Below are 26479 nucleotides of genomic sequence, written 5' to 3'. Positions count from 1 at the left end.
TTCATATGGAGAAAAGAGAATTATCTAAAATCTTTGTCTTCAGAACTGTAATATTTAATATCTCTGACTTTGAAGGGTTAATTTTCAGGTTTGATAGCTCTCCATAATATTTTAACATTTTCATTAGGTTGGGTAATGTTACTCTAGCGTTCACTATAAAGTAACGTCATCTGCGTAAGACACAACTTTGTTCTTCATCTCCTTTCAAAATTCCCTTTGCTTTTTGTTTTATCTTTAGAACCATTATTAGCGACTGTTCAAAAGAATATAGACATTAAGGAGAGAGTGGACAGCCTTGCCTTGTTCCATTGTACATTTTGAAAAATTGTGACAATGAACCATTGACCTTCACTGCTGCTGATGGAAAACTATACATATTTTTTATCCATTGTACCATCCTGAGTCCTATTCCTAATACCTCCAATGTGTCAATGATGAATCCCCAATCCACCCTATCGAAGGCTTTTTCGGCATCAATCAACAAAACCAACGCCGAACCAGTCTTACTTTTTTTTTTTGCAATAGAAGCAGTGATTTCAATCCATTATCCCTTCCCTCCCTCCCTGGTACAAATCCCACCTGATCTATATATATCCAATCCCGACATCAACTCCTTCATCCTATTTGCTAAAACCTTTGCATGTAATTTTGTGTCTATAGTAGTGATATAGGTCTATAACTGGCACATTGGGATAGATCTTTCCTATCTTTCGGTATAATTGTAATGTATGCCTGCAGCAACTCCTCCCTCATGTCTATCCTCTCTCCTAATGCATTCATGTACAAGCAGATTTAAATTTCCTATAATATCAACATATAACCATCTGGTCCAGGGCTCTTTCCTGCAGCTCTGCTCTTCAATGCTGCATAAATAGCCTGATGCGATATTGGTTTTTCTAAGGCTACTAACTTCTGTTCCTCTAGACTGGGTAATCCAGCCTCTTTTAAATATAACTGTCCTTTTTTCCTTTCTTTCTCCCTCTGATTATTTTGTTTTTTTAGATTTTATGTAATATAATTTGCTGTAATATTTTTTTTGAAACATTTTAGCAATATCAGTGGTTGAATAAACCATATCTCCAGTCTCATCTTTAATTTTCTCTATATAATTTCTTGATTTCCTTTCCCTTAACCCCCTCATTAAATATTTTCCTGGTCTATTCCCCCACTGATATCTTTCTTTTACCACCATGTTAAAGACTCTTCTCTTTTCCTGTTCCATTATATCCTTCAATGCCTCTCTTTTCAAAGTTATCTTCTGTCATATCTTCCCATTTATTTTCTTTTTATGTAACTGTTCTAGGTGATATAATTCCTAAGTAGTTTTACTTTCTTTCCCCATTCTTTCTATTTTTTGGCCCCAAACAAGATCAAAATTCCCTTAATAATACGCATTATGTGCTTTCCAAACTGTAGCTACGGTTACATTTAGTTTTCCACGTTACTTCTGGTTTCCCTTCACAACCTTAATCTCATTGTGACAGGTGCATGGTGTGATAATGACATTACTTCAATATTGAAATTTACCAAAGACTCAGTCTGTGTTCTATCATTGTATAGTTCAACCTTGAAAACATCCTGTGCATCAGAGAGAAGAAGGTATAATCTCTGTCTCTTGGATGTTTAATTCTCCATGTATCCAGCAATTGACACTGGTATAACATTTTTTTAACCAACTTTAGACTACTCCCTCTCTGCCTGTGATGTGTCCATCCACGGATCCATGCAGAAATGTAAAATCTGCCACAATCCATTGGCCCTTCTTAAAGTCCATATGTTTTCTTAGTAAACCCTCCAGATATACCATTGGGTTCTTATTAGGGCAGTAGATATTCACTAATGTACATTCTATTCCCTGTAGTTTCCCTTTCAAGAACAAAAACCTTCTGGGTCTACCAATATATCTTCCATAGCAAAGCTACCATTTTTGGCTACCCAATTGCCACCCCTTTTGCACATTTGGTGAGTCTGCATAAAACCAAGTTGGATAATATTTGGAGTATAACTTTACATTTGTATCCTGGGATAAATGTGTCTCCTGTAAAAACACAACACAATAGGAAGTTGATGCATTTTCCTAAGGATCTTATATAATGTGAAAGGATTGAACACTCCGACTAAAAGGCATGTCATAAAATTACACACGTTCATTCCTACTACTTCCTCTATATAACAACTAAAAGGGGTATGGCTATATAAATTTTGGAACAGGGTGAAGAGTTAATCAGGATGAGCTTTACCTCCCCTCCCCACTCCTAAAAACCCTTGGCCCATATTCTAGCCCTGGAATCAGTTGTGGCTAATTCCCACTATCAATTCCTCTTCGAGGTGAGACTAAGATCATGTACACTTAGCCGGACCGCTATCTGCACCCTTTAAATGACCAGTGTAATATTGAGCCTCCTGATGCCCTTCTTTTGTTTTTGTTTTTTTGTCTCCCTTCTCAACCTCCCTCCAGCCTACCCCCTTACTGTGTCTACCTTTTTATACCTTGTATCTAGTCAGCTTTTTAAAAAAAAAAAAAAAAACAGAAAAGAACACTGCCAGGAATTACCGCCTTTCTATCCTATTCTCTATTTAGAAACCAATTGCCACATATTTTTTTTTAATTCTGCACTCTCCTTGGTCCCTTCAGACCATCCTGGAATATCTATTATCTCTAAGTAGTCTTTCACAAAAGGCCTTTAGATCTTTTGGAAACCTCAACCTTGCCAACTGTCCATCTTTCCACCCATTTAGGCATGCTGGGAAGCCCCAACTATACTGAACATTCTGCTTGTGCATCAAGTCCAATAATGGATTCAAAGCTTTTCTAGCCAGAGTCTCTGGTGCTATGTCTGTGAAAATTTGCAAACTCGCTTCTCCACATTTTACTTCTGGAGTTCCTTGCAGCAGCTTCCAGATATTAACTTTATTAATGATGAAATTGCACAATTACATCTCTAGTAGCATCTGAGGTCGCTTAATCCTGTGCACTGTATTTTCAGCTGTTCTGTCATTGGTCTGCCTTTTATCGGATTGAATATTTTTCTCATTTCATCCAATAAATCATCTCCTGACGTTACTTGTGGCAGGCCCTGGATCCTCAAATTGTTTCTTCTATCTCTATTCTCTTGGTCTTCTAATCTGTATGCTAGCTTCTTTTGCTCCCTGTGCATTTCCTCCACCTGCGCTTCTAGTTGAATGATTACTTGTGCATGCTTCTCTAATTTTTCCTCCGTCTCTTCTACTCGAGATTGAACTTGTCCCAGGTCATTATGTAATACGGCCATTTCATTCTTTGAGGAATGCTCTAGTTTCGCAAACATCTGCAATTTGTTTTTCATTTGCAAATTTGATCCTTGTTCTTCTATGTCTCTAGCGTCTCACTTTCCATGTTATTATATTCTTTAACCGCTTAAGGACCGCCCTATAGTAGATATACTGCTACAAAATCACATATATATATTTGCGGCCGCGGGTGTCAATCACTGGGTCGCGGCTGATTACCGGCGATCACTAACAGGGAGGCTGCTTTCTTTACTAACAGTCCTCTCTGTTGGTTTGGGCACACTGCTCTGAATGGCTGAGCACAGCCATCCAAAGCAGTGTGCTTACAGTGAAGAACACAACCCCTGCCCCCTGGTAAAACAGTCCCATCACACAGTTAACCTTTTGATTGCCCTGTTACGTTAACCCATTCCAGTGCCATTAGTACAGTGTGTGTGCTTTTTTTTTTTTTTTAATATAGCACTGATCACTGTATTGGTGTCACTGGGGGTGTCAAAATAGCCGCTGCAATCCTGCTATAAGTCGCTGACTGCCATTATTGAAAAAAAAAAAAAATTCCAGTATCTATACCGCCATTTGTAAACACTATAACGTTCGCGTAATTAACCAATTAATTTACACATTGGGATTTTTTTTTCAGCAAAGACATGTCGCAGAATACATTTTGACCTAAATTTATTACGAAATTTTAGTGTTTTTTTTGTTTTTTTTACTGAACATGTTTAATAGCAAAAAGTAAAAAAAAGGTTTTTTTTTTCTCAAAATTGATGGTCTCAAAAATAAAGGCCGCACAGGCGATCAAATACCACCGAAAGAAACCTCAATTTGTGGGGGGAAAAAAAAAGGACATCAATTTCATTTTGATGCAGTGTTGCAAGTGTCAGTTAAAGTAACACAGCGCAAACCGCTTCTTTAACCACTTTCTGATTGCCCTATAGCAGAAATACTGCTACAGCGCGGCACGGGTGTGCAAAATCACGTGTGCGTGTATATATGTATATAATTTGTATATATTGCCAGGAACATGCTCTTACGCATTATTTATTTCAGGTACTTTTATAGCGCCATCAATTCATGCAGCGCTTTACATATATATTGTACATTCACATCGGTCCCTAACCCTCAAGGGGTGTACAATCTAAGGTCCCTAACTCACATTCATACATACTAGGGCCAATTTAGACAGGAGCCAATTAACCTACCACCATGTCTTTGAAGTGTGGGAGGAAACCGGAGTACCTGGAAGAAACCCATGCAGGCACAGGGAGAACATGCAAACTCCAGGCAGGTGGTGCCGTGGTTGGGATTTGAACCGGCGACCCAATACTGCCAGGCAGACGTGCTAGCCTCTGTGCCGCCCCACTTGAGGTGAATAGCCAAGCTCTAAAACCTCCATTGCTAGTATAGTATCTGAACGGATCAATATCTTTGATCAGATCAGCACTATACCAGCGTTCATGTTAGTATAGTGTCCCCAAATACACAACATTAGCGGGATCAGCCCCGCTACCTGCATTTAACCCCCTATGCTTACTCCCCTGCTGTCCCCCAGTAAGTGCAGTGCCAGTAGATCACTGTCACTTGATACATTGCACACAAAACCGCAGTGTTTGCAGAATCAGGCCTGAGCTCAGTTGCCGGTAAATTTTGATGACTCATATGCAGCAGAGTGCCAGTACTAGTGCCGCTCTACCTTTTTGGTGAACGGGCGAGCACCAGCGGCCTAGTACATCCTGGCCTTTCACATACCAGCACTACAGTATCACTTAATGATGTGGCAAGTCCCATAAGTGCAGTACAAGCTGGTGTGGTGGCGAGCACAAGTACTGTCCCGCAGCCACCAAGAATACGCACACAGGCCTGTAGAGCCCCTAGTATCCTCCCGGATATGCTTGCAAATGCTGCAGCACCTGTACCCCCATTCACTGTCCAACCCAGAATTCAGGTGGAAACAGCAAATTTAACTACTTCCATTGATTTTTGGAGCTGTTTTTCACAAAAGATCTGTATGCATTGATTGTGGATTAAAGCAATTTGTATGCACAATAATTTATCGCCGCCAACCCAAATTCAAACCTTGCCAGACCATTCGCATGGAAACCCATTACGGTTTACATTTTTCTTTTGGGCCTAACCCTCAACCTGAGCATTACTAACAAAAATGAACTGTGGTTGTATTGGCCCACAGACCCGATTTATCACATGCCTGTGTTCTCTGCTGCCATGGCCAGGCAGATATGAGAGTATAATGTGTTTTATGCATTTCAATGACAACACACTCTTTCGTCCTCGGGGTGACCCTGAATTTGACTGCCTCCACAAAATTCGGCCCCTCGTAAATCACCTTAACTAAAAATTTGCAGATGTCTATACTCCCCAGCAAAACATCTGCGTTGATGAGTCCCTCATTAATTTTTCTGGCCGCCTTGCATTTAAACAATTTCTCCCCAGCAAGCGTGCCAGATATGAGGTCAAGAAGACCTGTGAGAGAGCAACAGGCTATACATATAAGTTTTGGATTTACGAGGGAAAAGGTCACATAGAGCCCCCCGGTTGCCCAGACTACATGGAGAGCAGTGGCAAGATAGTTTGGGACTTGGTGGCATCCTTTTTACATATGGGGTACCACTCGTACGTGGACAATTTTTATTCAAGCATACCACTATTTAGACATTTGTACAATCTTGGAATTGGCGCATGTGACACCGTGTGACCTAATGTGTGCCCATTAAAAGTGGGTTGATGCAGGGCGGCATATTCTAATGGTGGGCATATCACACACTTTTTCTGGCAGAGATTTCTTCTCTTTCTTTCATTCAGCCTACATGCTGCATTAAAAAAAAAAAAACATTAGCATACAGTTGTGTTCAATATAATAGCAGTGTGTTGAAAAAAGTGAATAAAGCTCAAAATCCTTCTAATAGCTTTTATTTCCATACACACAAATGCATTGGGAACACTACATATTCTATTCCAAATCAAAACATGAAGAAAAATATATCAAATTTGTGTTGTTCCTCTAAAAAAAAAAAATTGAAGAAAAGTGAATATTAGACTGTTCAAAAAAATAGCAGTGTTTTGTATTCTTTACAAACTCAAACATTCACTATATAAACTGAAAAATGTTTGAAGATTTTGCTTTCCTTTGAATCACAATTAATATTTAGTTTTATAAGCACTGTTTCTGAGAACTGTTGTACATTGTGTTGCATGGAGTCAACTTCTGGCACCTGTGAACAGTTATTCCAGCCCAGGATGATTGGACTACATTACACAGTTCTTCTCTATTTCTTGGTTTTGCTTCAGAAACTGCATTTTTGATGTCACCCCACAAGTTTTCTATTGGATTAAGATCCGGGGATTGAGCTGGCCACTCCATAACGTCAATCTTGTTGGTCTGGAACCAAGATGTTGCACACTTACTGGTGTGTTTGGGGTCATTGTCTTGTTGGAACACCCATTTCAAGGGCATTTCCTTTTCAGCATAAGGCAGCATGATCTCTTCAAGTATTCTGATGTATTCAAACTGATCCATGATCCCTGGTATGCGATAAATAGGCCCAACACCGTAGTATGAGAAACATCCCCATATCATGATGCTTGCGCAACCATGCTTCACTGTCTTCACAGTGTACTGTGGCTTGAATTCAGTGTTTGGGGGTCATCTGACAAACTGTCTCCAGCCACTAGACCCAAAAAGAACAATCACTTTCAGTTCACAAAATGTTGCGCCATTTCTCTTTAGGCCAGTCAATGTGCACTTTGGCAAATTGTAACCTCTTCAGCACGTCTTTTTTTCAACAGTGGGATGTTGCTGGGGCTTCTTGCAGATAGCTTGGCTTCGCATAGGCATCTTCTACTTGTAACAGTACTCACAGGTAACTTTAGACCTTCTTTGATCTTCCTGGAGCTGATTGTTGGCTGAGTCCTTTGCCATTTTGGCTATTCTATCCATTCGAATGGTATTTTTTCGCTTTCTTCCACGTCTTTCAGGTTTTGGTTGCCATTTTAAAGCATTTGCGATCATTTTAGCTGAGCAGCCTATCATTTTCTGCAGTCCTTTATATGTTTTCCCCTCTCCAATCAAATTTTTAATCAAGGTACGCTGTTCTTCTGAACAATGTCTGGAACGACCCATTTTCCTCAGAATTTCAGAGAGAAATGCATTGTAACCAGCATGTACAACATTTGCTGCCTTCCTTAAATAAGGGCAATAATTGCCACCTGTTTTTCAAAGAATGAATGACCTCACTAATGGAACTCCACACTGAAAGGGGAGTGTTCAAAATAATAGCAATTAGTGATTCAATTACACAGAATCAGCAGCATTCATGTCATGACTGTTGGGTCTGTTGGATTTCTATTACTCTACTACACCTGCTAGTAAATTATTTGCCATGTAGAAATATCATTTCTACCAAAAACAGTGAGTGATCAGGTTATAGATGTCTGACTGCTATTACTTTGAACACAACTGTATATACCCAACAAGGACCAGCGATGTACTGGTACATCCTTGGACTTTGGTTATAACAGCATGATCCCTACAGCTGCAGGTATCGTCCTGGCATCGTTTTTTTTTTTTTCAGCAGCCAATCGGCATTAATGTACAAGCAATCCTAGTGGCTAATTATCTGCAGGATTGCTTTTACAAGCAGCGGAAGATGATGCCCTCCTCCCCCGCTGCCTTCCACAGCCTTCTCAGGCAGTCCTGTGCCATCGGGGGAACCTGAGAATGCAGACGGTGTTTCTGCCAGCTGACCACAGAGCTGATTGGAGACTGGAATGGTGCCAATCATCTCTATAGTCTAAGAAATCGGAAGCTACGAGCATTTCATCACTTCTGTTTTGCAGGATATAAACAGCGCCATTTATAAATTGGGAAAGCATCTGATCACACCGATCTTGGTGGGGGGGGGGATGTGCCCATGGTATCCACTGCTTTCCGGAGTCCCGTGCTGACCTCCCCTCCAGCGCACAGCGGCTCCCAGGATGCTCTTCCGCTGTCACGTGGGTGCTCCCAGTGTCCACCGCTTCACTCAGCAGACATGGCGCCGGCTCGGCAAGGGGAGACTGTCTCCCTTACTCAGTCTGCCTGCACCACACCATAGACACGATCAAAAGACAAGTAAAAGGCGGACTGTCCATTCTACCCATTCTCACATACAGGCATTGGGAACTCCTGCTACTAGCGTCCTACCAGTGCCATGTTCCGGCCCCTCCCCCTCTGACAATATTTCTAAACCAATACAGTGATATTTCTCACAGAACCATACCTATTTTTAATGCAGTGTCATCTAAGGACTTGAAGAGCATGGGCATCCAATATTGCATTTTGTCCTTCTCACTTGTGCAGAGATTTCTCCAGATTCTATTAGCCTTTTGGTGATTTTATATATTGTAGATGATTATATATGTAAAGTCTTTGCGAATAATATTCCTCAACATAAAGTTGAAATTTTTAGATGCAGCTTTTTACAGATTGTTTAATCTTATCTTTACTTCTGAGACACTGACTCTAAGATGTTCTTTTTATACCCAGTCATGTTACTGACCTGTAGACAATTCACCTAATTTGTTGTAAAATGTTTTTCCAGCTATTTCTAGTAAGTACTTCTTATTTTTGGCAGCTTTTTTTTTTGCCCTGTCCCAACTTTATGGAGATGTGTTAATTACATCATTTTTAAAATTACCTTATTTTGTTCTTCAACTGCTACATTTTCTCAATTTAAATATGTTTTTATTTTCTTTTGCGAATAACATGGGTTTATGCATTCTGTTTTTATGTAGATTTTCCACAGCATTCAAACTGCTATAAGCAGTAGTGATGAGTGAGTCGATTCAAAAATTTACTAATTTTTACATTTATCTGAATGGATGCATCAACAATACCAGATTTCCTTTGTTCTATGATTCTTTGCAGATCAGATGAAATGCATGCAAAAGGACAAAATAATTGGTGAATCACAGATTCTCAATTGTCATTTTTCAAGCACATTTTGAAAGTGCATAAGCGTTTTGTGATAGTGGACAACACAATTCCTTTAAAATGTGCCCTTACCTGGTTATTAATATGGCTCTGAATGATAGTCTTTGATAAGTGATACATTAAAAATCTTTAGTGTGCTTTCAAGACTTGGGATATATAGAGCTTCCTTATATCCCATGTTGGACAGAGCTTGTCCTCTCTGCCTAAACCTGCAACAATTTTCTCACTAATTATATCGGGAGTTACATTTTAGGGATATATCCACAGAAAAGTCTGTCTGATGTAACACTAAGGGCTGATGAGTGTTTTTGATAATCAAAGATGTTTATTATTGCATACAGCAGTTTTTTTTCTGCTGTGCTTGTATACCAAGCATTCCATGAAATAAAGTGTGAGCTTTGGTGTAAATGAATAATGTATGCAAAGGCTCTTTTAAAGGAAAGGTGGTTTTAGTAAAATTGGAGTTGTCTCAGCTTTTTTTTTTTTTAGAAATTTCAAGCTCCAAGCTGGCTATTCTGATATTTTCATTGCTACTTGAGTCACGATCATACAAAATGCATGAATATATCAGGTATCAGTCCCCTAATAAGCACATGCTTGTTCCATGTGAGTAACTCCCTTGTATTGATGACAGAGCTGAGTCACGCATCTTTAAAATTAAATTGTCAATGGCAGCTCCACAATTCTGGCCTCATATTACCTTTAACATACTCTTTTATTAAATGAAGTAAGCCAAGTATCTTTCTGGACGCTCTTTTAAGAAGGCTGTATCCAGGTACCCAATATTTAGAGAGTCAGCTTCAAGTTGTAGGTGCATATATCCACCTTCAGAAACTGCAATAAGCCATTTTGGCACAACCTATAACTACAGCTGTTAGCGTTGTTCAAATATAACCTTCCACTTGCTCTGCAAATGTGCCTTCCTTCAGTGTGCTAATTAAGGGGAGGGGTTAATTGGTCACAGGTGCTCCAGCTTCTATATAATTTGCTGTAGAGCTCACTTTGAGCTTGCCTGTATTTTGCTTGCTGGACCTTTGACACAGTGGGCATTTGATAAGTGGAGTTGAAAACAGGAGATTGTAACAGGAGTCTACTAACCTGTAAGTGGCAACTGATATATCCCAGTTACAATATTAATAGGAAATGAGTGCTAGCAGAATTTAAGGTTTTGCGCAGTGCACAGTGTGCTGCATATATGCAACAATGGAGCAACAGCTCCAGGATGGATACCACTGCGACAGATGTGAGTGGGTTGGCCGCCTGGAAGCTTGTGTTAGAGATCTAGAGAAGTTGCAATACTGGGTGGAACCGACAACCTTGAAAAGGGGTCTTCTGCTCCCTGAGCAGGTAGCTAATGGGATTGATGTGGAAGGGGTAATCAGGAAGGAAGATGGGTTACTGTAATGAGAGGGAGTAGTAGGGACTTACAGAAGAGGAAGGCCAGCCCTGGGTTTGTGCACCAAAACAAATTTGCCAAGGTGGGTGAAGATGTGGGGGTGGCAGCCGTGGATGTCACTGCTCTCCTTAACAGTCAGGAGGGCAGACCATCTGGGAGGGATGGTGTGGGTAGTGCAGGAAGGCCTAGACAGTTGGTGGTAGTAGGGGATTCTATAATCAGGACTGATAGAATAATTTGTCACCAGGATTGCCTCAACCGAATGGTTTGCTGTCTCCCTGGTGCCAGGGTTCGGCCTGTGGTGGACCAGGTTGATAAATTACTGGGAGGGGCTTGGCATGACCTAGCTGTCTTGGTCCATGTTGGAACCAATGACAGAATACATGGAAGGTGGGGGCCCCTTAAGAATCAATTTAAAGATCTAGGCTGCAAGTTGAAGGGAAGGACCTCCAAGGTGATATATTACCTGTGCCATGAGCAACTCAGGAAAGACGGGAGATTAGAAAACTAAATGCATGGCTAAAGACCTGGTGTAAGAAGGAAGGATTTGGGTTTCTAGAGCACTGGGCTGAAACTTCATTGGGGTGCAATTTATATGCTAGAGATGGTTTGCACCTAAATGGAAGGGGGTCTGCTGTGGTGGGGGAGTATTTCAACTAGGATTGAGGGGGGAGGGAGAATTAGATTATAATGGGGTAGACAGATCAGACAGGTCAGTTCTTATTGGGGGTGGAATGGGGAAAGATGTGGGGAGGGCTATGGCAGATAAGGTCCCCATGTTGCAAACAACCATTGGAATTGATACAATTTTTATGAAAATAAAAAATATGCAAAATACGTGTGCACAAGTTGTTAATGGATTAAAGTATTCACCAATGCCAGATGTCTGCCAAGCAAAATAGGCGAGTTGAAATCTTTGGGGCATGAACAGAACTATGATTTAATTGGTATTGCTGAATCTTGGTTTCATTCTTCACAGGACTGGTCCATTAATATTTCTGGCTATGTTCTCTTTTGGAGATACAAGGTAAAAAGGAAAGGTGGTGGTGTCGGTCTCTATGTGAGAAATGATCTCAGTGCGAGTGTGAAAGAGGACCTAGTTGATGGAGAGTGTGATAAGGCTGAAGCATTATGGATGGAACTGCACATGCGTACTACAAAGGTAATCATTGTAGTTTGTTATAGGCCTCCCAGTATTAATGAGGAGGTGGAGACTCAGCTCCATGCACAGATCGCAAGGGCTGTGACAGTGATAATAATGGGGTATTTTAACTACTGAGAAATTGGAGTAATAGTACTGCAGCAACAGTTAAAGGGCAAATGTTTTTAAACTTACTATAGAACAATTTTAGGGTACAGTTCATAGAGGCCCCAACTAGGAATGATGCTCTGCTGGAACTGGTAATCTCAAACCATGCAGAGCTTGTTACGAATGTCCATATACAAGAGCATCTGGGTAGCAGTGACCATAACATGATTTCATTTCTTTTTTAGCTGTGAACAGCAAGCACATACAGGAAAAATAAATACGCTCAATTTTAAGAGAGCTAATTTTCCAAGAGCTGCTCTCCAAGACTTAGACTGGGAGGGAATATTGACATCAATGAACACAACACAGAAATGAGAGTTCTTCAAAAAGACTATGTGAACACGTTGCAAAATATATTCCCATGGGTAACAAGTTTAAAAGGCTAAAAGTCAAACCTATGAGGCTTACGGCCAAAGTTCAAAAAAGCTATAGATAAGAAAAGCACTTTTATTAATTATAAAAATGAAGGAACGCTATCAATTAAACATTACAAAGAATATAACAGAATATCAGTGATTCAAAAAGTAACTTGGCGATCAATCCTATTCAGCTTCCATCAGATAATCAGGTGCTCGCGACTTCCGTGAAAGATAATAATAAAGGGTGTGCTTGCACTCACTGGACGTATATAATATATACACATGAAGTATAAAGGCACTGGTGACCATCTGGGACCCAATAAATATGTGGTCTTCAAACGACACTCATACCATCCAGGGGTATTCTCCAGACCTCTTGTTGGACCCTCTCAGATAATGGGAACCGCTCACAGGTGAGGTTAACACTCAGCATCAGGTATGTACACCATCCAAAAGGAATCCACCCAATACAACAAACAAAAGATACTTGTGCTCCTGTGTGTATACAAAGGAGCTTGGGGGAGCTCTTGTCCATAATGGGCAAGTAAATATAGACCTGTTAGTTTAACTTCTATAGTCAGGAAGATACTGGAGAGTTTAATAAAAGACCACATAGATAAGTTCTTGCTAGAAAAAAATATTTTAAGCAACAGACAGCATGGATTCATGAAAGACATAAATTGTCAAACAAATCTGATTTCTTTTTATGAGGAGGTGAGCAAAACCTTGGACAGGGGTGGCGGTGGACGTGGTTTACTTGGATTTTGCAGAAGCGTTTGACACAGTTCCCCACACACGGCTCATGTGTAAGGTAAAGTCTACAGGCTTGGAAAAATCTGTATGTAAATGGTTGAAAACTTGGCTAAAAGATTGAATCATTAACCACTACTCTCTCAATACATACTCTGAACCTTGGGGTACACCACTAACAACCCTAGAGCATTCAGTGTTGGGAGCCTTAGCTATGCAGTGGAATAACATCCTTACAGGATGTCTCAAACTTACAAGCCAACCTCAATGCACTGTTTAATTGGGCAACTACAGTTAGGTCCATATATATTTGGACACAGGCACAATTATAGTTTGTTTCAGGTATTTATCAAAACATATTCAAGCTATAGTTATAGAATGGATATGGGATGAAAATACACACTCCCAGGTTTAATTTGAGGGCATGTACATCCAAATTGGAGGAAGGGTTTAGGAATTACAGCTCTTAAGTGTAGCCGTCCCCCCTTTTTCAAGGGACCAAAAGCAAATGAACAATTGAATCAATGCTACCACTTTGAGTTCTGTTAGACCTGCTAAGACTGACCGAACGCGGCCCCCGACCCCTACCCTTCTCCAACTCGTGACAGAAGGACCAGCCGATCTTGCACCGCGCTGTCACTTGCGTAAAAAATGCCACTCTCAGCTGCGCCCTGCACAAAGATTTTCCAGCTCGAGGGACTACAATCTGTGCCAACAGCCTGAAAGCGATTGTTACTGGGTCAGGTTAATTACGCAGTTAACCCTTTACACTGCCACCACCGCCTTTTTACAGAGAAGGAGGAAACTTACAAATCTTAGCAGTAACATTATGATATTAGCATAAGCGTCTGTAATACGCACTGTCACCACAGACAGATATATTCCGAGGGACACAGCCCCCGGCGATCGCCGCGCTGCGAGCTCCCTGAGCCGCGCATGCGCAGTGAGAATCGTAGGACATCATATGACGTCCTATCAGAACGAGAGAACCACCTTGCGCCCGTCATTGTACTATAGGGCGGGCGGAAGGTGGTTAAAGGGGTGTCGCCTGAGAACAAATGACCAATCATCCAGTTTGGGGATGGGATCTAGGTGGTAACTAAGGTTATGATAAAGTCGCCTTACAATTTCATACTAAGGATACCATCTGCACCTCATGGAGGTTATTAACCTAACCACTGGCAGATTAATATTCAGAATTATATTTCAAACCCAGGGATACCAAACACGGCGTACCCTTGTCACCCAGGAGGGAAGAGACTGCTTTCTTCCCCTTCCTATGTGCTAATATAGTCACGTATGGCCTTGTTTGACTCACATTAAAATTATCTATCCAAATATATACAGTGAATGAAATAAGTATTTGATCCCCTGATGATTTTGAATGTTTACCCACTCACAAAGAAATGATCAGTCTAAAAATCGAATGGTAGGTGTATTGATTTTTTGTTGCTACTCTATCTCTGTGTTACAAAAGAAATGCATGTCTAACAAATTATGCACTGATTTGCATGTTCATGAGGGAAATAAGTATTTAGTCCCCTATCACTCAGCAGGATTTCTGGCTACCAGGTGTCTTTCATAGAGGTAACAAGCTGAGATGAGAAGCAGTCTCTTAAAGGTAGTGTTGCTAATCTCATTTTGTTACCTGTATAAAAGACACCTGTCCACAGGAGCAATCAGATTCCAAACTCTCCATGATGGTAAAGAGCTGTCCAAGGATGTCAGGGACAAGATTGTAGACCTACACAAGGCTGGACTGGGCTACCAAACTATCGCCAAGCAACTTGGTGAGAAGGTGACAACAGTTGGTGCAATCATTTGCAAATTAAAGAAACACAAAACAACCGTCAGTCTCCCTAGGTCTGGTGCACCATGCAAGATCTCACCTCATGGAGTGTCAATGATCATGAGAACAGTGAGGAATCATCCCAGAACTACACGTGAGGACCTTGTCAATGATCTCCAGGCAGCTGGGACCACAGTCACCAAGAAAACAATTGGTAACACTACGCCGACAAGGATTGAAATCCTGCAGTGCCTACAAGGTCCCTCTGCTCAAGAAAGCACATGTCCAGGCCCATCTGAAGTTTGCCACTGAACATCCAAATGATGCAGAGAAGGACTGGTTGAAAGTGTTGTAGTCAGATGAGACCAAAATCAAACACTTTCGCATCAATTCAACTCACCGAGAAGGAATGCTGCCTATGACCCCAAGAACACCATTCCAACTGTCAAACATGGTGGAAACATTCTGCTTTAGGGGTGTTTTTCTGCTAAGGGGACAGGACAACTGCACCGCATCAAAGGGACGACGGACAGGGCAATGTACCGTCAAATCTTGGGTGAGAACCTTCTTCCCTCAGCCAGGGCATTGAAAATGGGTTGTGAATGGGTGTTCCAGCATGACAATGACCCAAAACACATGGCCAAGGCAACAAAGGAGTGGCTCAAGAAGAAGCACATTAAGGTCCTGGAGTGGCCTAGCCAGTCTGCAGACCTTAATCTGATTGAAAATCTGTGGAGGGAACTGAAAGTTCGAGTTGCCAAACGTCAGCCACCAAACCTTAATGACTTGGAGAGGATCTGCCAAGAGGAGTGGCCCAAAATCCCTCCTGAGATGTGTGCAAACCTGGTGGCCAACTACAGGAAACGTCTCACCTCTGTGATTGCCAACAAGGGATTAGTACTAAGTCATGTTTTGTGAAGGGGATCAAATACTTATTTCCTCATGAACATGCAAATCAGTGCATAATTTGTTAGACATGCTTTTCTTTTGAATTTTTTGTTGCTATTCTGTCTCTCAGTGTTACACTACACCTACCATTCGATTTTTAGACTGATCATTTCTTTGTGAATGGGCAAACATTCAAAATCAGCAGGGGGTCATTACTTATTTCCTTCACTGTACCTAATATTAGTATTCCCAGTTCCTGCTGAACTTTACATGTGGAATGGACATTTTATGGCACGCTCTGTACCCTAGAGCCCTAATGGCCTAACAGGGTTATTGTTTAACAATCGGGCAGAGGAAAGTGGTTTTTAAAGCAGACCTCCTGCACCAGACTAATTAGCGGTTTACAGCCCTGGAGCTTCATCTATCTGTGTTTTATTTAAGATAAGAGGCCCTTTTGATGTCCATGTCCATTACAGCTATAAATTCCATTTTAAGAGGGAGGAGAGGAGAAACAAAATGGCTGAGGCCTAACAAGATGGTTATCACGTGCAGCATCCATGTCTCTATTGCGCACAATCGTCACACCTCCCCCCTCATGTTCTTGCATGGGAGGGAACTGCAATTTTCCTCCTGAAGCAACCGACGCCTGCTGCCGGTTTGGCTGATCAGGACACAGATCTGTTATGCCCAGACGTTCACCTTGGTGTGATCTGGTACAACTGCACTGCTGGAGAACCAGGTTCCTTCTGAGAAGGGTGCTGTTCTCCCTAGCAACACTGTTGTGCCAACAAAGTGAGTTGTGAGGAGTGAGTACCAGTCTGCTGTGACTACCAGGATATCGCGACACTTCTGTTCAGGGGTGTCATATGCTAATATACTGAAATGTAGCTTCTTGTCCAGGTAGAGAATGAGATTTCCCTCGCCAGTCTCATTCCTCAGGCCCAGGACTGCATCTGACCTGAAGGTAGTGGTGCCTGTGTGCACCGGAACCGGACAGGTGAATTCTGGAACTCGCCTCACAGGTGTGCCTACAGCTACCTTCGTCCAGGTTAAACAGTCCCCTTTACATGCTGGCATCAAGGACACCATTTTCATCAGTTTCTTGTCTGTTAGGTCAGTCACAGGTTCAGCTGAGCCATGATAGATGCACCCAGGCATCCTACCATAGCCAGCTGTACCCAAGATCGACGTAACCTGCTTTTTGGCATGGGGAGTAGGCCAGGCCATAATTGCCTCAGCCTCCCCAGTTCTAGACCTCTGGGGGACTCTTCCTATCTGTGGTTCCCAGTTCTGAACTGCTGACATGCCCCTCTGACATTTACCATGTTTGACTGTCAGACTAAGCACTGGTAGTTTGTTCATGACCGGTGACAGGAGTCCAAGTTGATCTTCCCAGACAGGGCCAAACACTGCAAGGCCCCTAAAGTAGGCAACTGCACACATTTCCACTCCATACTGTAGATCATTCCTGACCCCTGGAGAGGTGGCTGGCGCGTTCTCAACCTCAACTAGTTTTCCCGTAAATTCAGGCAAGCCACATGGGGTGGTGAAGGCTGACTTGTCCTGAGCCTCCCGGGTTAGAGACGTTGGCCCATACCCTCTGTTCAGGTCCATGACGGTTAGACAGCGGGCACCTGCAAGCTACTCCATTACCTCATGGTTCCTGGGCATGGGGTAGGCCACAACCACAGGGCTGGCATTCAGTTTTCCAAGGTCCTCACAAAGCCTGGTCATCTGATCCCTGTTGGGGACCGGAACCATAGGCATTGCCAGCAGCTGCTGTACCTAGATGGAAAGGAAGGGTGATTGGAGCTGAAGGCCTAAGCTCCCTCTCTGAGGGCCGGCTATCAACTCCAATAGGGCCCCTCTCACATCCAATCCAGGCGTGTTGCCACTGCCTATGACATGCGTTGTTCTGGTTGGTTTTGGGGGGGGGGGGGGGTGAATCTAAGCCAGAAATAATTCAGTGTGACTTCCTCCCTGGCTTTAGGTTTTCCCCATAGACCTTGACAGGTCATATCAGGTGACACTCTCAATACATGTCTCCGGGGCTGGCTGGACACAATAAGCAGCTGGTTAACTTTCAGTCCCCAAGCCCTGCTGGTAGACTATTCATTCCTAGCTTCTCACTGTCCCAGTCAAGCTGTTGTTTATCTTTCTCAACAGGGAAGCTCACAGGTAGCCCACCGATGACTAACACTTTGGCCTCTTCCAAGTGCTGTCTGGGCTGTGGGACTACAAGTACCACCCAGCTGTCCAGTACCATACAAAGACAACTGCTGGGGGGTTATCAAGGTAGAATCCTCTGGGATGGAGCAAGGAAAGGGCCTATCCAGACCATCCCTTTGCTCACCACCCAGAGACTGTACCTCTGCCCACTTCACAGCACTGTGGGTGACCCCCAACAAGGAAAAAACATCATTACATTCAGTAATTACATTAACATCAACTACACATCGTTTGATATCTGCGCATGCAAAGGGGTCTCCTCTGCTTCCTTAGGAGATGGAGAACTCTGTACCCTCACTCTATTCTCCCTCTGTCCATCCACAGGTTGCCCAGATAGTAACCCAACATCTGCGCACAGTACCTTGGTATGTCCAGAGAGTTCCATGGAGGCCTCCAGGGTATTCTTGGCAGGGGCATAATAAGAAACAAGAGTACCTAAATCGGCACCCAACCGAACAGGTGTGGGAATTTCATCCGAGACTCCCACCTCTCTCATCCCCCTTCCTGCACCCCAATTGCTGGCCAGGGGATGCCATCTTCTTCTGTTCAGGGCACTGCGTCCTGAGATATCCAGGTTTCCCACAGATGTAACATATTCAGGTGTCAGTGAAGATTGCTGGGACACCCGGCAATGCAGGTGTTGGATGATGGGAAACTTGAGTCAACGATGTAGGAGGGGATGATATGGGTGAGTTCCCTCCTTTCCAGCCATTCGGAGGAGCCTTGCGGTGGTCAGATACCCGCGTGTGGACATAGGTATCGGCTGCAGCTTTGGCAGATGCTGGTCCTCTCTCCAACACAAATTATCTGATGTCTGCCGGACAGAGGTGCAGCAGTTGATCTTGGATCATGAGATCCTCCAGGGACTCGGAGTCAGCTTTCAGTCCTCTGGTCCACTGCCAGAATGTGGTGCATAAGCGACTTACTACATCCGTATAAGAGTCCCCAGGTCCCTTTTGCAAGGACCTAAATCACTTCCAGTATACTTCCAGGGTTAGCTGATACTTCTGGACAATTGCGTCCTTTAGAGCTTCATAATTATCGTCCTGCTCCACTGGCAATTCGACAAAGACATCCAGGGCCTTGCCTCGTAGCCCTGGTGTCAGGTACCGAGCCCATTGTGCTTGGGGCAGATGGTACTGATGGCAACTTTTTTCAAAGGACAGTAAATACATTTCAATGTCATTGTCCTTTTCCATTACTGGAAATTTGGCTGCTGTGCCTACGGGCAGAGAGGCGTCCCTGTGCTCTAGGGACCCAAGGTTCTGAGCCTGTCGCTGCTGCTGAAGCTTAGCCATCTCCAGTTCGTGCCATCGATCAGATTCCCTCTGCACAGCCTCTGTCAGCTTGACGTTCCTCTCTCTCAGCCTCTGCCTGGCGTTCTGCAGACTCTCTCAGCCGCTGCTTGGCGTTCAAGGAACTGCAGGTATACCAGAGGATATGTCTCCATGATGCGTTTCAGGGCTTCCTGCACTTGAGGAGAGTGCTGGTTAAAGGCATTCTAGTGCTGGCCTGCTCATGCTGTGGTGTGGAGGTGACATTCGGTGGTACTCCAGTGTCAGTCTCTGTTTGCCCATCCTGCGAGGCCGTATCTGAACCACTGGGAAACCCCTTTAGTTTCAGGTTTCCCCAGGTTCTGGTCTGCCCAGATATCATACTCCTATAGGGCATGAATCAAACTTTCATGATTCTTGCCATTGACGTCAATTCCTCTTGCTTCACACTCAGCACATAACTCATTTTTGCTCATCCTCTTGTATTCAGCTAAACCAGATATTATTTCAAGAAGAAAAGATAGAATAAAAAGCAAAAATAGGAAGGAGCTGTTGCTGTATGTCTCTTTTATAAACACAAAGATATGCACTTAGCTCTGCACTGAAGGATTGTAACCTTTGTGGAAACAGTCCTTAGAGACAATTCTTAACGTTGCACTGAATGCTGTAATGCAGAACTATTCCATGTACGCTGCCAGCCAATATGTGATGGAATGTGGCGCATGACTCCTGCCCTTCTCACCAACTCGTGACCAAAGGACCAGCCGATCTTGCACCGTACTGTCACTTGCGTAACAATGCCACACTCCGCTATGCCTGCAAGGATTCAACCTATGTCTGTAGCCCCCTTATTTTCACCACCAGGCCTGGGAGAAATAAAGCTTCAGACACCAAAGTGTGCAAGCTAAATCTCTGAAAGTTTAATGTATGACAAGAACGTTTATACAGAACTCAGTAGGCGTTGCTTAATCTCAGTAGGCGTTGCTTAATCTCAGTAGGCTTTGCTTAATCTCAGGATGACCAATGAAACATTCCATTCTTATCAATATAGTTACGTAAAGAACAGAAACTGCAAGTAGTTGAGGGATACCATATAAGGTAGTTCCTTTTAGAGAAAAGAAACTAGTCTAAGGAAACGAGAGAGAAGTTACAAAATCGAAACTAACTGTTCACACGTCTAAAAATGGAGGCATTATACAAAATTGATGCCAGTTAATAAGACATATTTCCTTACAACGCCCTGCACAAATATTTTCCAGCTCGTGGGACTACAATCTATGTGCCAGCAGCCCGAGAGCGATTGTTACTGGGTCAGGTTAATTACGCAATTAACCCTTTACACTTCCACTACCACCACCTTTTTACAGAGAAGGAGGAAACTCACAAATCTTAGCAATAACACCATGATACATAAGTATCTGTAAAACACACTGCAACCACAGACAGATATATTCAGAGGAGTATTACATACAGTAGCACTCTTCCAGAGACAGGGATTCTTTAGTTTGCATTAAAAGAGACATTTTCAAACACTTTTCAAAATAGGATTCATTACTAAAAAGGTCAAAATGGTGCAATTAAAATATTTACAGAAAAAGATGTTACAAAGATATAAAGAAAACAAAGCAACAGAGAAATCAAAGAAAGGAGTTCAGAAGGCAGAATACTTGCAATGTTCTTGGTTTAAGCAGAGTACAACTGTCCGAGCAAAAAGGTTGCCTTGACTCTCAAGTCCGTTAGATGTTTCCTGATTGATGTTAAACGAGAGCTGTCTTTTCTCCAGTCGGTCAGTCCTTTTCTATGATATTAAAGGGGTGTCGCCTGAGAACAAATGACCAATCATCCAGTTTGGGGATGGGATCTAGGTGGTAACCAAGGTTATGACCAAGTCGCCTTACAATTTCTTACTAAGGTTAATAACCTCCAATAGGTGCATCCTAGCCACTGGCAGATTAATATTCAGAATTATATTTCAAACCCAGGGATACGAAACACAGCGTACCCTTGTCACCCAGGAGGGAAGAGACTGCTTTCTTCCCCTTCCTATGTGCTAATATAGTCATGTATGGCCTTGTTTGACTCACATTACAATGATTTATCCAAATATATACCTAATATTAACTGCTTGCCGACCAGCCACTGTATAAAAACGTGATTTTGCAAAACAGGTAGGGGGTGTGCGCGACCGCCCTACCCGTGCCGCCGTTTGCGGCCGAGGGTGTCAATCACCAGGTCCCGGCTGGTCATTACCCGCCGGGTTCCGGCGATTGCCGGCAAACAGTGACCTGGCCTGGCCTGGCTACCTGGGTTTAAAAGTGGAGTGCAGGGCTTGGCAGCAAAAAGGTTTTACCACTTAAAAACCGCCCCTCTGCAATGTACTACGGATGAGCGGCCTGTGCAGCAAAGCAGGATTAAGAAACAAAGATCTGTTAGTAAAAGCTCTGTACACAGGGAACGGATCGATCGGTTTCTTATTCCTGCAAAGCAGCAAGAAATACAGATCTGATAGTAAAAACAGCACACATTACAGATTGCCCTAGATGTTAACCCCTTCCTAGCCAGTGTCACTAGTACAGTGACAGTGTATAGTAGGATCTTTAACCCTTTTGTTGCCATTGGTCTATTACCTTTACTTTTTTTCTCCTAGCTTTTTAGAAGTGATTTAGGTGGCTGTAAATATGCTTCATCACTTGTACACTGCTGGGAAGGTGGCTCATGTGTTCTGGGCTTACCTACTTCTCCTAGGTGCCTGGGACCTCCATGGCTAGTATGGGGGGGGGGGAGGGAATAGGATCAGCTATGTTTCTTGTGTTGTAGGAACCCAGAAGCATTCCAGTTTGAACACTTCTGGGTTCAGAGCTGTCAAGCCTCACTCACTGTGACCTGGGACATAGCGAATCAAGAACAGTTTCTGCTCCATCTGCTTAAGGAGAGTGCAGGTTCTCCTTAAAGACTTGCCATCTTACTATGCTATATTATTGGGGGTTTGTCAGTAAAAAATAAAACTTTAACCATTTGCCGCCCGCCCTATGGCCAAATGGCGGCTGGCAAATGTCATCAGCGTTCCGGGTGGACGCCATATGGCGTCCTCCCGCCCATGCGCAGATTGCGCTGCTGCAGAGCCGCGCAGGGCGCGATCTGTCACCGGCCGTGTACCTCGGACGCGGCCGATGACAGATCTGAGTATCGGCCCCCGTTGCCGGTACCATGTGACCTGCTGTGACCAATCATAGCAGGTCACATGACAGTTGTATACAATGGATGACTTCATTCATGCCATCCATTGTATACTAGTGTCTAGCTGTGAATGGTCACAGCTAATCACATGCACATGTCATGTGATTAGCTGTGACCAAATCACAGCTAAGCACAAAAAAAAAAAAAAAACCCTGAATGAATCGATGTCATTCAGGTAAATGCTTGCTTATAGCAAAGTAATTCTTTGCTATAAGCAAATTGTGTAAAAAAAAAAAAAAAAAAAAATACTGATCACTTCCCCAAAGTAGTACAATGTTACTATGGTAACATTGTACTACTTTGGTCATAGTGAAATATGAAAAAAAAAAATCTTAAAAAGAAAAAAAATTTAATAAAAAATAATTAAAAAAAATATTTTTTTTTCCCATACTGTCACCAGTCAGTGTCCCTGATCACCGCCATGCCAGTTATATGATGACGCTGTACTGCACTGGTGACAATATGTAAAAAAAAAAAAGTGGAACTAATTTTTTAAATTTTTTCATTTTCTGAAAAATTATGACAAAAAAAAATACAACTTCAAAAAACTCGCCATGCCTCTTATGAAGTACATTGGACTGTCTACTTTGCAAAAAGGGGTCATTTGGGAGATATCTGTACTGTTCTGACATTCTTGGACCTCAAGAAATTAGATTGGCTGTCAGTACTTCAGGATTGATCAATATTCAGATCTATACCATAGTTTGGTGAAAATAACCCAAATTAGGATGTATTTTTTAGTTTGTAGGAAAGTTATAGAGTTCACAAAGACATGTAGTAGAATACATCTTGGCCTAAATTTATGAAGAACAATTATTTATTTGCAAACGTTTATAACAGAAACAAAGAAAAATGTGTTTTTTTCAAACTTTTTGCTTTTTTTTGTTAATTTAGCAAAAAATAAAAACCCCAGCGGTGATTAAATACCACCAAAAGAAAGCTCTAGTTGTGTGAAGAAAATGATAAAATTTTAGTTTGGGTACAATGTTGTATGACCGCGCAATTGTCATTCAAATTGTGAGAGCGCTGGAACCTGAAAACTGGCCTGGGCAGGAAGGTGTAAAATTGCCCGGTATTGAATTGGTTAATAAGCAACATCCAAGTACAAATGCAAATCGGTTGCAAATGCATATAAAAACTAGGATTGCACAACACATTTGGTTTTTGTTCACACAATTTTGAGTTTTGACATATTTGATATTTATTTACATGACACATTCTTATCTTTTAGATTTTACAAGAAAATGAGGAGGGTTATGTCATGAGGAGATAAGGAGAGTAAGAATAAGACACTCCTCTTGAATGAATGTAAAATAGTTAATGTTTTATTACAAATATTTAAAAGTCCATTCTTGGTACAATATCATTAAAGGAGCATATTATGACCAAACACATCCCAACTAAAACACTAGTCTACATGTTTTGCGGTTATTCCTCTTTCTCAGGAACAAGAATATATGTTAGAACATAGACAGAAAAAAGTCAATCCACCTATTGAAAGGACAAAAACACAGAATATTACATACCATTCAACAAAATAATTAGAATTAATTTGGTTTGACTAATATTTGGAATGATGGCCCTAGGAAATCATTACAGAATATATTTTTAGTGGCCTCCACATCCTCTACCTGGAACTATTAGAACCCTCAGGAAGCACAAAGGTAATCTGATTGTATAAAAGAGGCTGTAGCCGAGAGGTAAAACACTCACAGCTTGTACCACTTCAAGGCAGTGGAGAGAAATTTCCTTGGGTTGTTTTGAAGTAGGACATCAGGAGGGAAGGAATGAATAATGTCCTTGCTGAGGTGGAAGGAGAAAACCAATTTAGGAATAAAACAGGCTTTAAGTGTTACTAAACCCATTACAGTAAAATCAGTCTATATATGCAGCAAAGCATGATTGTTATACTCACTGTAGAACCTAAGGGGTTAATCCTCCACATTGTGTAAAAAGGTTGTTTGATCCTGTATTCTCCAATCCTCCTCTTCTACTGTCCCCAATCCTGCTGATAAAACATAGCCTTGGGGGCAAGCTGCACATGCTCAGTTTGGTGTGTATTGCTAGAGAGGGTTTTTTTTTTTCTTGAGAGGATGCATGTGATCAGCACAGGTCCAATCAGCACTGTCCAGGCAGAGGATCAGGGGTTATGCAGCTCATAGGGCAATCAGGGGAGTATGAAAACTCCTCCTAAAAGCTCTACCCAGTGCTCTGCTGGACACTGATAGAAGTCACAAGACTGCGCTAACTGCTGATGAGAAAAAGTAATTAGCAGTTTATAGTTATTAAAATAATTACATTTCCATGTTCTGTCTACTGTGGGAGACCAGATGTAGTGAATGCAGGGTCCTGGGTTTAGGAACACTTTAAGGCTTCAGGACAACCTTGTCCTTGTGTAACACTAGCAAAGGCTCTTCGGTTACTCTTCATGTAGAGGTGATAAAAAGAAACCTAAGGTACCTCTCAATACCCTGAATTTTCACTAACCTCACCCAGAATGCTGTGAACCATCACCTGGACAGGGAGGACTTTCTGCTGCAGGGAAACCCGACGGTGTGCTTTCCATGTGAAATAACGGACAACTACTTCACTAAAAACCGTATCGAAACCTAAACAGGGCTGAAATTTCCCATATACCTACTCAGTGCATGTGCATAACACTTGTGGGAAAGGGATACCGAGAACTCCTTTGTAGAAGTGGCATTGAAGCAAAAAGTGGTTCATAGACTCCACTTCCCTCCCACACTCCACCCTTGAGCAACCACAGTCATCCACTTCCCTCCCACACTCCACCCTTGAGCAACCACAGTCATCCACTTCCCTCCCACACTCCACCGTTGAGCAACCACAGTCATCCAGAGAACAGTACCGTATTTGCCGGCGTATAAGACGACTTTTTGACCCTTGAAAATCTTCTCAAAAGTCGGGGGTCGTCTTATACGCCGGTACACATGTTAGGGGGGCTGCGGCATTAAGTACAGGGGTTTGCAGGGGCTGATGTCTCTTACCTGGATCCAGTCCCACGACGATCCGGTCCAGGAAGCGCGGCGTCTCCTTCAGTTCGGCCACTGGATGTTCGTGCGGCTGCTCGGCTCCGCCTCCTCACCGGTGATTGGCCGCCAGAACTGTAGCTCAGGAAAGGCACACAGGCGGCCAATCACCGGCGAGGGGGCGGAGCCGAGCGGCCCCGCGAAAATTGAGTGCCGGAGCAGCAGGTAAGTGTTCTGTGTAGAGGTGCTGCTGCAACCACATATGCTGGCTGCAGCAGCACCATACGAGAACAGGGTCAGCAAGTCTCAGTGGGAGGAATAGTGCCCCATCATTGGTGTCACTGATACCAATGATGGGGCACTATTCCTCCCACTGATACCAACGATGGGGCACTATTCCTCCCACTGACACCAACGATGGGGCACTATTCCTCCCCCCCACTGACACCAACGATGGGGCACTATTCCTCCCCCCCACTGACACCAACGATGGGGCACTATTCCCCCCCCCACTGACACCAACGATGGGGCACTATTCCCCCCCTCACTGACACCAATGATGGGACACCATTCCTCCCACTGACACCAATGATGGGACACCATTCCTCCCACTGACACCAATGATGGGGCACTATTCCTGCCACTGATACCAATGATGGGGCACTATTCCTGCCACTGATACCAATGATGGGGCACCATTCCTGCCACTGATACCAATGATGGGGCACTATTCCTCCCACTGACACCAATGATGGGGCACTATTCCTCCCGCTGACACCAATGATGGGGCACTATTCCTCCCACTGGTGTGCATTGGAAGAGGGGTAGTCTTATACGGCGAGTATAGCCCAAACACTACATTTTAGCAGGAAAAGTAGGGGGGTCGTCTTATACGCCCAGTCGTCTTATACGCCGGCAAATACGGTACTTCAAATTCCCTCTCATATATAGCCTGCAATAGAACATGAGCCAAGTCAGATCTGTAAACTTTAATGGGAT

Source organism: Staurois parvus, unplaced genomic scaffold (genome assembly GCF_062004578.1).
Source record: "Staurois parvus isolate SC_StPar_1 unplaced genomic scaffold, SC_StPar_1.0 ptg000019l, whole genome shotgun sequence".
NCBI lineage: Eukaryota > Metazoa > Chordata > Amphibia > Anura > Ranidae > Staurois > Staurois parvus.
The sequence above is the reverse complement of the archived record's forward strand: the minus strand, read 5'-3'. Positions refer to the sequence as shown.